This window comes from Diuraphis noxia, unplaced genomic scaffold (genome assembly GCF_037042655.1).
Source record: "Diuraphis noxia isolate RWA-SAM2 unplaced genomic scaffold, SU_Dnox_SAM2 contig0001, whole genome shotgun sequence".
Lineage (NCBI taxonomy): Eukaryota > Metazoa > Arthropoda > Insecta > Hemiptera > Aphididae > Diuraphis > Diuraphis noxia.
Window position 1 is genome coordinate 48,605,955 of NW_028301711.1, and position 12,822 is coordinate 48,618,776.

Sequence of the window (12,822 nt, forward strand, 5' to 3'; positions counted from 1 at the left end):
TTATATTTGCCCGACACTCGAATAACAAGACACTTTATATGTGGTATAGGTTGTAAGTACAAATTTAGTACAAATTCTACTTCTTTCTTTAAATTTTTAAAAATACTATAATTTTGATTTCATTCCGTTTGTTTCTATTTTAATAATTTTTCTAATATAAATCGGTAGATGACACAAATCCGTGAAACTATATCATCAAAATATAGTGGTTAAATATTAGATTGTAAATTTTATAAAGAACCTATTTATTTAATTAAATATGTAAATATAAAAATAATCTAGTAGGTACAGTAAAGATATCAGATATCTATGCATTTATTAAAGACCTAGTCAATAGCTGCAGAAGGGGCTTATCCCCCTTGCGAATGACTATGATTGTATTTTATAATCATAGGTGCTAATAGGGGGGCTTAGGGGGTATAGCATTCCCAATCACCCTTAAATAATGTCCGTGTTTATGTATCAAAAACATATTTAAAAAAAAAAAACTAAGATCAGAAAATACATAATAGCTTAAGCACATTATTATACTATTCTAAATATTGTAATTTAATAACATTTATATTATTATACAGCAGAAACCCTTTTGGGACCAAGGTGAAATGTATCAAATAACCGATTGTTTCTAATATGCGGTTTCTACAGAATTAATAAATATAGTATTATTATACATATTGTATGCATATTTTGTATATTTAAATGCACTTATTAATACTTAAAAACAATATAAAACGGTAAGAAATTATTTTAAAAAATGAACAAACGAAAATGGTTCAACGAAAAAACAAATACAACTATATTTTTTTTTTATCGTAACGGTACCAATAACTAATAATAACATAAAAATGTGTACTTTGAAACGGTAATTAAATCATAAACATACCACATGTTTATATGTTTAAACTTTGAATAAACGTTTGTTTTTTATCTGTCAACTTATTAATCCATGCGAGTTAATTGAGTATTTCGATATATTTAATAAGACATCGATCATCCAAATAAACGGAACAATCATTCTACATGTGTGCAATGATGGCAATAAATACACGTCATATACAATATAATATAAAATCATGTTTAAATATTCACATGAGAGCTCAAATCACGATGGGTACCTATTGTACCTATGTGGCAACAGGTTATATATATAATAAAATGTCACAATTGTTTAATCTATCCATCATTAATGCTCAATCCCACATTCTAAACTTTGGGTTTACAAATACAAAATGTATTTACTAAATCGTTTGATTAACAAATTTGATGTATCATATTATGTTTATTCGTAAATATTGGTAATTCTATAATAGGTATTGGTCGCCCGAAGTTCAAACATTATTAACACAATTAATAAATTCTATTCTATAAAAAGGGCGTAGGCACGTATTTCATGACTCAACATTAGTCATAACTCATAAGACATGAGTGAAAACCAAGATAGTTAATGATTTATATATATATGTAACATAGCAATTAGGTACCTATTATCGATTATCATAGAAATTATCTCCAATTAAAGTGCCATTAAAAAAATATTTTTCTTTAAGAAAAATTCTTTAAATTCATTTGGCGAACAATAAGTATTTAGTTTATATAATTAAAATATTTGGCTTCATACAAATTCCGATCGACTGCCACTAATTGCATTTCGATTTTTTTTTCGTGTAGGTACCGCCTACTTCATATTTGTGTATAAACTGTCAGTTGCAATTATTGTGATTTATTAATTAGTTACTATCATAATTAAATTAAAATATTAAAGCATACCTACATACAAATGTAAACGAGAATTGTTTAATGAATTGGAATCTGCTAGACATCTGGAAGACAAGTACATACCTATCTAAAAAAAATATTCTATATTTTGTATATAGTATTATAAGTTTTATTATATATTTTACTTTCATAAATTTTAATAGTAAGAAAAAAAATATATATTTCAGTTTTATAATATTATAACTATAATAGGTCATCAAATTGATGATATTAAAATTATAGGTATTTAGAAAAATATAGGTAATAATGTGGGGTAAGTGATGAAATGATATAATCACATTTGTTTCAATCGCTATACATAATGGTGCCTATAAAATTATAAAAGTATAGAATCTATGAATATAGATTATCGATAAAGCTGACAAGATAACTTTTACATTGAAAACTTATAATTATAGATTACATTATTATTACCTATATTAAAATGTATGCCGATATCGTATGATAAATTGTAACCTAAATTTCTGATATTAGATTGATAACATAAATTATGTATAATATTTTATAATATATATTAATATATATTATAATTATAAAAATAATATACGCAGTATGGGAACTTACATACGTACCTATTTGTTATATAGTGTTGGAAATTACATATGTCTCTTTTTTACCTGTTAGGTCTCATTTAAGAACTTAAATTCGCCCTCATAAGTATTATACCTTTTTATTCCTTTTTATTTGGGTTGCAATAAAAACGCAGCATAATCATTTGGTTAAAGATTTACTTATTAAAATATTATATTAATTATACTCACTAGACACTTGTTAGCTAGTGGAATACAATTAATGTGGTTAATGTTACATATAATATTACATTTATATTAAAAAGACGACACACCAGCATATGCGCTGTCTTCGTCTTACAACCGTAAAACTGTAGATACCTAATAATAGATAACAACTATGTATGTGTCATAGCGTTGTTATATTTTTGATAACATGAATATAACTAAAATTATCAGCTTTAGAAAATACATTTATTTTTTATTTTTTCATATTTTAATTATTAAAAATTATTGGCTTGTGCCATCAACAAACTAACATATAAAGCTTTTACCTATGTGTTGTGGAATTCTGATAATGCTACCATAAATACTGAGGGAGAAAAGTTGTCATGCGCAAATACAGTTTTTAAGTAGATAGGTATATAAAATGTTGTATTTTATTTAATATTATAAAAGTGTATTCTTTAGGTGTTTGTGTGCATCCGTGCAGAATACTAACTGTTGTCCATTGTGTGACACATGTATAGAGCATGTTATTATACACAATATATATATATATATATTCTAAAATGTATATACCTCAGGGGTTCAAACAGATCCTACAAAAATATTTTTTCCACCGATACAATATAAATGCCCATCACAATAAATTACACACACGTAAGACATATGTATAGACGTTTGAGATGTTTTGTTAAGTGAAAGGTCAAAACGAACTATTTCGTTTTATCTCATTATTTGGTTTTAATCAGCGGGGGGTGAATTCGGGTCGTTTGGGATTATAGTACATTGATATACAATATAATATAGACACGAAAAAATAGTGCGCAGTGTCTTATCGTATCGGCATGCATCGGTACAGGCGGTAGGTACAGTCTATTATAAAATACTGAAACGGAAATGGACGTCATGCCGTTACCTAAATGTATAAAAACGAGAAAAAGAAGAAAACCTATAAGAGGTGCCATTCACTTGTATTTTGTAATTCATAGAAATTTGGAATTATGTTGTTTATTATTCTGGTCTGTTTACGGATAAATTTCGGCCAGACGTATTGTTTACGTGGAAGACCGATATATTTCGGTTCGATAATCCACTGCATACGAATTCTGTCACGTATAATAAAAAGGTATAAAAATATATAAATGTATAATACTACTACAATTGTCTCCTGATGGGTTCTCTTAGCCATACACACTGTGTATACGACCCCAAAAAAAAAATTATAAATAAATGCTGGTTTAGTTTTGATACTTAACGGAATGTCAGAAAATACCATGAAAATAAGATATCAAGAACAAAAGTTATTCACTTTAATAATAGATGTCCCGTTCAAAGATAATAATTGTTTACCAAAGTGGCCAGCTGAAGAAAACAAGGTTGCACATCACTGCTCTATACTCTGTTCGTTAGTTCGTTTTCGTTACATTTAACCCGTGTGGAAGTCGTGTTAAAAATTAAGTTCCTGCCTTACCTATAGATGTCACCAAGAGTTTCAGATAATTTTTCGTATCATAGAACCACTTCCGCCCACATTTATCTTTTCATTAGTAACACAACTATTTTACACTTTTATTAGTGGGAGCACCACCAAAAATTCCCCAAAAAGTAACCCGATGGAGCTTTGTTCTCACATCAATATTAATAAAAGTAATTATTTTTACTGCGTTTAATCTTTTTATTGGGTACTGTTGAAATATTAATTTTAATCTTAAAATATAATTTAATTGATGCCCTGTAGAATTTTCACAGCATTGCCATACTGTAGATTAGCTATATATAGTCAATAGTCATACATTTATAAGGAAAGCAATAATACAGAGGTGTCAGGTGACCTATTTTCAATATTGTGAGTATATATGACAGAAATATTAGGTATCTGGTATAGTATAATACAGCGTCCTCACTAGGATTTTAGAAAGAGCTAAATGTTATTTTTGAAAATCACTTGCAAGCCGCTTATATATATATTTTTTCATACTTATATTTATATTTACAATCAATATAAAATATGTTAACAATTATTACAATAAATGGAGTGAAGGAGTGATACATAAGAGGGCTTGGTTGGTTTGATTAAAGAAACTGTTCAATAATAGTATTTGATGCTTACGTTATTAATAATAATAATTAAAAATATAAAAATAATAATACTCTTTAATTCCCAAGTACCTACTTAATTAATAGATGTATGAAAATAGATGATCTGTAGTTCTATTCATTTTTTCAAAATTAATATACCTATTTATTTTTGTCTACATCAACATATGTGTTTTCTATAAAAACTACTAAAAGTAAATATAACTAAACATACTTCCTGAAGTTTAGTTGTAATTTCGAAAAATTTGTTGTAATTAATAATATATGCTTTTTATAGAATCTTTTATGGACCAGCAGCTTTTAAACTTTTTTGTTCGTGGAGCCCTTGGGGCTTAGGGCTCCGCGGAGTGCACAATTTTATCACTGATCTAGATTATTCTCTTTTGGAATCGCTTTTATTATTTAAAATCAGATGTGCCTGAAATACTTGCATTATATTTGTTATTATAATGCAAGTATTTCATGGGATTTTCAAAAGTAATTTCTTAACTTTAAAGTCCTTTAAAATTGAAGATTGAAAATCGACTTCTTAAAAAGCATAGATATACATTTTTAAATTTTTATTCATAAATATACTAAAAATTAAATCAAAAATTTTGAGGTATGAATAATTTTTCACCAGTAATTCGTCTAAAACGTATGAATAATATGTATGCTTTGATTCAACTAATCAAATTGGTAGAAAAAAATATGCTTTAATTGTTTCAAAGCAACAATAGATTGACACTAATTCTGAATTAAGTTATTATGAAATAAAATATACAGACATAAATACACTTATGGTATATGTGTATCTATACGACTATACTTAAATCTAACTTATCTTAATACACAATTTAGAAAAAATGTAATACTTTTAATATTAATAAAATTAGTTTTAAATAATAAATTTGATTTATTTTAAATAATCATGGTTACCTACAATAATTCTTCATTTGAATATTATGTTGTGCTTGAAAATAAGTCTTAATGTATGTTAAATTATATTATATATAATATATGGTGTGATTCCCCATTAAGCATGCCCCCACAGAATTTTTTCATTTAATAATTAATTTATTGAAATTCTGATTTTTGAAATGTTAAAATATACTAGGACCATATCTCATATATCATATTATACACAGGCAGTGTTATTGTTACCTAAGTGGTTATAATAATATCATTTTTTTTTTAACAATTACCAAATGTTAACATACTAAATTTAAGGAATCATTTGTTCACTGCTTTTAAAAACACCAAGTTACAATTACTATCAGACTTTATTAGTTATAATATAAAATAATTATATTATTTATGGTTCACATCAATTTTATTTACATATTAATTATTATAATTTATATTAAATTATTAAAAAATGAATTGCCCCGACCGGTCCACACACTAATCAATCAGCCCAAAAAATAAGGCAGATGCAGCATATGAACGTTCTGCTGCACCCGTGCGCACGCCTATGGGTGATCAAATATTCATAACACGGTGAAGGGTACTTTTTACAATCAAATTATGCTTTACTGTTAATTTAAAATAAACCAATTTTAAACATCAAATATATTAAGAATGTGATACAATAAAATTCACATATTCAGTCATATGCAAAAAGTAAAACATACATTTAGACTTTTTTACTGAATTCTATAGAACAACCATCAGTGAAATCCTATGGACTCTAAGAAATATGTGATAAAATAAAAAAAATAGTCAAAATATCAAAGTCCAAAATTATACAATGGAAATGATGCATTTAAACAAATTTTTATCAAAATAAAATAGTCTATGTAAAAGTTCAACTAAATATGTATATATTACTCATCACATGATCTGGGAAGTTAAAATACTTTTAAAAGTACAAGAAAAACATTGAAATTACAGTTAAATTGAGAAAAACAATATTTTATAAAAACTCCCATTTTCTTTACAACACCTTACAACTATCAATACAAAAATATATTTAAAAATAAAATAAATTTTTACATTGACAATAATATTCAGGGTAAATGTGAAAGAATTTGAAGAGTAATTTTCAGAAATTCTAACAAAGCTCATAATAATATTATTTCAAAAATCAACCTGTTTATTTTGATTGTAATTGTACAAGAATTGAATCACATTTTATGTGCCATCAAACATATATAAAAATAATGATCAATATTGAGTTAAAGTGATGGAAGTAACAATAAATCCAAAAGTTTCGTCAAAACGTTGTTATTAGATTGAAAGCATTAAACGATTGCAAATAAATTTGAGAAATTATTTATTATTGAATAACACTCATTATCATTAATACCATGAATTCATCCGCTTTACATAATTGTTGTTGATCCAGCATTTCCATTCATGTTCTTAGTTGAATATCAGATTTGTGATTGATATAAGCGATTGCACTAGAAAAATAATTGTTTTATTATTTTGGTAATACACATGAGGGTAAATAATAATTAATACTGTGGTGATCCAATATTCATAACACTGTGAAGAGTACATATTACAATCAAATTATGCTTTACTGTTAATTTAAAATAAACCAATTTTAAACATCAAATATATTAAGAATGTGATACAATAAAATTCACATATTCAGTCATATGCAAAAAGTAAAACATACATTTAGACTTTTTTACTGAATTCTATAGAACAACCATCAGTGAAATCCTATGGACTCTAAGAAATATGTGATAAAATAAAAAAAATAGTCAAAATATCAAAGTCCAAAATTATACAATGGAAATGATGCATTTAAACAAATTTTTATCAAAATAAAATAGTCTATGTAAAAGTTCAACTAAATATGTATATATTACTCATCACATGATCTGGGAAGTTAAAATACTTTTAAAAGTACAAGAAAAACATTGAAATTACAGTTAAATTGAGAAAAACAATATTTTATAAAAACTCCCATTTTCTTTACAACACCTTACAACTATCAATACAAAAATATATTTAAAAATAAAATAAATTTTTACATTGACAATAATATTCAGGGTAAATGTAAAAGAATTTGAAGAGTAATTTTCAGAAATTCTAACAAAGCTCATAATAATATTATTTCAAAAATCAACCTGTTTATTTTGATTGTAATTGTACAAGAATTGAATCACATTTTATGTGCCATCAAACATATATAAAAATAATGATCAATATTGAGTTAAAGTGATGGAAGTAACAATAAATCCAAAAGTTTCGTCAAAACGTTGTTATTAGATTGAAAGCATTAAACGATTGCAAATAAATTTGAGAAATTATTTATTATTGAATAACACTCATTATCATTAATACCATGAATTCATCCGCTTTACATAATTGTTGTTGATCCAGCATTTCCATTCATGTTCTTAGTTGAATATCAGATTTGTGATTGATATAAGCGATTGCACTAGAAAAATAATTGTTTTATTATTTTGGTAATACACATGAGGGTAAATAATAATTAATACTGTGGTGATCCAATATTCATAACACGGTGAAGAGTACATATTACAATCAAATTATGCTTTACTGTTAATTTAAAATAAACCAATTTTAAACATCAAATATATTAAGAATGTGATACAATAAAATTCACATATTCAGTCATATGCAAAAAGTAATACATACATTTAGACTTTTTTACTGAATTCTATAGAACAACCATCAGTGAAATCCTATGGACTCTAAGCAATATGTGATAAAATAAAAAAAATAGTCAAAATATCAAAGTCCAAAATTATACAATGGAAATGATGCATTTAAACAAATTTTTATCAAAATAAAATAGTCTATGTAAGAGTTCAACTAAATATGTATATATTACTCATCACATGATCTGGGAAGTTAAAATACTTTTAAAAGTACAAGATAAACATTGAAATTACAGTTAAATTGAGAAAAACAATATTTTATAAAAACTCCCATTTTCTTTACAACACCTTACAACTAACAATACAAAAATATGATTAAAAATAAAATAAATTTTGATATGGACAATAATATTCAGGGTAAATGTGAATGTATTTGAAGAGTAATTTACAGAAATTCTAACAAAGCTCATAATAATAATATTTCAAAAATCAACCTGTTTATTTTGATTGTAATTGTACAAGAATTGAATCACATTTTATGTGCCATCAAACATATATAAAAATAATGATCAATATTGAGTTAAAGTGATGGAAGTAACAATAAATCCAAAAGTTTCGTCAAAACGTTGTTATTAGATTGAAAGCATTAAATGATTGCAAATAAATTTGAGAAATTATTTATTATTGAATAACACTCATTATCATTAATACCATGAATTCATCCGCTTTACATAATTGTTGTTGATCCAGCATTTCCATTCATGTTCTTAGTTGAATATCAGATTTTGTGATTGACATAAGCGATTGCACTAGAAAAATAATTGTTTTATTATTTTGGTAATACACATGAGGATAAATAATAATTAATACTGTGGTGATCCAATATTCATAACACGGTGAAGAGTACATATTACAATCAAATTATGCTTTACTGTTAATTTAAAATAAACCAATTTTAAACATCAAATATATTAAGAATGTGATACAATAAAATTCACATATTCAGTCATATGCAAAAAGTAAAACATACATTTAGACTTTTTTACTGAATTCTATAGAACAACCATCAGTGTAATCCTATGGACTCTAAGCAATATGTGATAAAATAAAAAAAATAGTCAAAATATCAAAGTCCAAAATTATACAATGGAAATGATGCATTTAAACAAATTTTTATCAAAATAAAATAGTCTATGTAAGAGTTCAACTAAATATGTATATATTACTCATCACATGATCTGGGAAGTTAAAATACTTTTAAAAGTACAAGATAAACATTGAAATTACAGTTAAATTGAGAAAAACAATATTTTATAAAAACTCCCATTTTCTTTACAACACCTTACAACTAACAATACAAAAATATGATTAAAAATAAAATAAATTTTGATATGGACAATAATATTCAGGGTAAATGTGAATGAATTTGAAGAGTAATTTACAGAAATTCTAACAAAGCTCATAATAATAATATTTCAAAAATCAACCTGTTTATTTTGATTGTAATTGTACAAGAATTGAATCACATTTTATGTGCCATCAAACATATATAAAAATAATGATCAATATTGAGTTAAAGTGATGGAAGTAACAATAAATCCAAAAGTTTCGTCAAAACGTTGTTATTAGATTGAAAGCATTAAATGATTGCAAATAAATTTGAGAAATTATTTATTATTGAATAACACTCATTATCATTAATACCATGAATTCATCCGCTTTACATAATTGTTGTTGATCCAGCATTTCCATTCATGTTCTTAGTTGAATATCAGATTTGTGATTGACATAAGCGATTGCACTAGAAAAATAATTGTTTTATTATTTTGGTAATACACATGAGGATAAATAATAATTAATACTGTTGTGATCCAATATTCATAACACGGTGAAGAGTACATATTACAATCAAATTATGCTTTACTGTTAATTTAAAATAAACCAATTTTAAACATCAAATATATTAAGAATGTGATACAATAAAATTCACATATTCAGTCATATGCAAAAAGTAAAACATACATTTAGACTTTTTTACTGAATTCTATAGAACAACCATCAGTGAAATCCTATGGACTCTAAGCAATATGTGATAAAATAAAAAAAATAGTCAAAATATCAAAGTCCAAAATTATACAATGGAAATGATGCATTTAAACAAATTTTTATCAAAATAAAATAGTCTATGTAAGAGTTCAACTAAATATGTATATATTACTCATCACATGATCTGGGAAGTTAAAATACTTTTAAAAGTACAAGATAAACATTGAAATTACAGTTAAATTGAGAAAAACAATATTTTATAAAAACTCCCATTTTCTTTACAACACCTTACAACTAACAATACAAAAATATGATTAAAAATAAAATAAATTTTGATATGGACAATAATATTCAGGGTAAATGTGAATGAATTTGAAGAGTAATTTACAGAAATTCTAACAAAGCTCATAATAATAATATTTCAAAAATCAACCTGTTTATTTTGATTGTAATTGTACAAGAATTGAATCACATTTTATGTGCCATCAAACATATATAAAAATAATGATCAATATTGAGTTAAAGTGATGGAAGTAACAATAAATCCAAAAGTTTCGTCAAAACGTTGTTATTAGATTGAAAGCATTAAATGATTGCAAATAAATTTGAGAAATTATTTATTATTGAATAACACTCATTATCATTAATACCATGAATTCATCCACTTTACATAATTGTTGTTGATCCAGCATTTCCATTCATGTTCTTAGTTGAATATCAGATTTGTGATTGACATAAGCGATTGCACTAGAAAAATAATTGTTTTATTATTTTGGTAATACACATGAGGATAAATAATAATTAATACTGTGGTGATCCAATATTCATAACACGGTGAAGAGTACATATTACAATCAAATTATGCTTTACTGTTAATTTAAAATAAACCAATTTTAAACATCAAATATATTAAGAATGTGATACAATAAAATTCACATATTCAGTCATATGCAAAAAGTAATACATACATTTAGACTTTTTTACTGAATTCTATAGAACAACCATCAGTGAAATCCTATGGACTCTAAGCAATATGTGATAAAATAAAAAAAATAGTCAAAATATCAAAGTCCAAAATTATACAATGGAAATGATGCATTTAAACAAATTTTTATCAAAATAAAATAGTCTATGTAAGAGTTCAACTAAATATGTATATATTACTCATCACATGATCTGGGAAGTTAAAATACTTTTAAAAGTACAAGATAAACATTGAAATTACAGTTAAATTGAGAAAAACAATATTTTATAAAAACTCCCATTTTCTTTACAACACCTTACAACTAACAATACAAAAATATGATTAAAAATAAAATAAATTTTGATATGGACAATAATATTCAGGGTAAATGTGAATGAATTTGAAGAGTAATTTACAGAAATTCTAACAAAGCTCATAATAATAATATTTCAAAAATCAACCTGTTTATTTTGATTGTAATTGTACAAGAATTGAATCACATTTTATGTGCCATCAAACATATATAAAAATAATGATCAATATTGAGTTAAAGTGATGGAAGTAACAATAAATCCAAAAGTTTCGTCAAAACGTTGTTATTAGATTGAAAGCATTAAATGATTGCAAATAAATTTGAGAAATTATTTATTATTGAATAACACTCATTATCATTAATACCATGAATTCATCCACTTTACATAATTGTTGTTGATCCAGCATTTCCATTCATGTTCTTAGTTGAATATCAGATTTGTGATTGACATAAGCGATTGCACTAGAAAAATAATTGTTTTATTATTTTGGTAATACACATGAGGATAAATAATAATTAATACTGTGGTGATCCAATATTCATAACACGGTGAAGAGTACATATTACAATCAAATTATGCTTTACTGTTAATTTAAAATAAACCAATTTTAAACATCAAATATATTAAGAATGTGATACAATAAAATTCACATATTCAGTCATATGCAAAAAAAAATACATACATTTAGACTTTTTTACTGAATTCTATAGAACAACCATCAGTGAAATCCTATGGACTCTAAGCAATATGTGATAAAATAAAAAAAATAGTCAAAATATCAAAGTCCAAAATTATACAATGGAAATGATGCATTTAAACAAATTTTTATCAAAATAAAATAGTCTATGTAAGAGTTCAACTAAATATGTATATATTACTCATCACATGATCTGGGAAGTTAAAAAACTTTTAAAAGTACAAGATAAACATTGAAATTACAGTTAAATTGAGAAAAACAATATTTTATAAAAACTCCCATTTTCTTTACAACACCTTACAACTAACAATACAAAAATATGATTAAAAATAAAATAAATTTTGATATGGACAATAATATTCAGGGTAAATGTGAATGAATTTGAAGAGTAATTTACAGAAATTCTAACAAAGCTCATAATAATAATATTTCAAAAATCAACCTGTTTATTTTGATTGTAATTGTACAAGAATTGAATCACATTTTATGTGCCATCAAACATATATAAAAATAATGATCAATATTGAGTTAAAGTGATGGAAGTAACAATAAATCCAAAAGTTTCGTCAAAACGTTGTTATTAGATTGAAAGCATTAAATGATTGCAAATAAATTTGAGAAATTATTTATTATT

General features: G+C 24.9%; 1 long non-coding RNA gene across 1 annotated transcript; it reads right to left on the reverse strand.

Moving 5' to 3' along the window:
- Positions 1-6,719: 6,719 nt before the first annotated feature.
- On the reverse strand, positions 6,720-8,983 carry LOC149060833 (uncharacterized). Its single transcript, XR_016189755.1, has 3 exons — positions 8,879-8,983; positions 7,887-7,983; positions 6,720-6,991 (listed from the first exon to the last, which is right to left on the reverse strand). It is a non-coding gene; the product is annotated as an uncharacterized LOC149060833 (long non-coding RNA).
- Positions 8,984-12,822: the final 3,839 nt, after the last annotated feature.